We start from the raw sequence: 684 nt of genomic DNA, 5'->3' as shown, positions 1-684 counted from the left end.
CTCTCAACAGATACCCCTCCGTTTGTGGTTGCACCTACGGTAAGGCTATCTGTATCTCTGAGGTTCATGGGAGGGGGGAGGGGGGGGGGAGGAAAGAAACTGGTACACCTGCTTAATATCGTGTGTAGGGCTCCTGCGAGCACATAGGAGTGACGTAACACGACATGACATGGACTCGACTATGATTTCAATTATCACCCAATCTGCGGTTTCAGATAGTTTCATCCAACCAATTATTAAAAGAAATCAAGTAATCAAATGCAGTAGTACAGAAAGCATTGTCTGTTCCTCAAATTGCGAAATCAAATTAATTATTAAATAAAACTATCTGAGACCGCATTTACATGTTTCGCTAACAGATGGCGCAAATACAGCAACAGACCCAAGCTCGTAACAATATCTTGCAAAACCGTGACAAAACTGGGTGATGTCGGGACAAGGACGTCCATAACGGCGACGATCCCGATATATCGGGACAGATGGCAACCCTAAGTGAACAACTTCCTGAACATCTCTTACCTCAGTCTCACGACAGTTAGAAACCGATTTCATGGTTGCTTTTTATGCGACTTTTGGCTGTTTTGCCGTCCCACGTCGTACGATCTTGCCACGGTGGATGGGCTTTCCTAATTAACATGCCACATGTGTTAAATCTCGAACTCGTACAGTCATGAACATGGTCGG

This window comes from Schistocerca gregaria, chromosome 1 (assembly GCF_023897955.1).
Source record: "Schistocerca gregaria isolate iqSchGreg1 chromosome 1, iqSchGreg1.2, whole genome shotgun sequence".
Classification (NCBI taxonomy): Eukaryota; Metazoa; Arthropoda; class Insecta; order Orthoptera; family Acrididae; genus Schistocerca; species Schistocerca gregaria.
Note: the sequence above shows the minus strand (reverse complement) of the source record.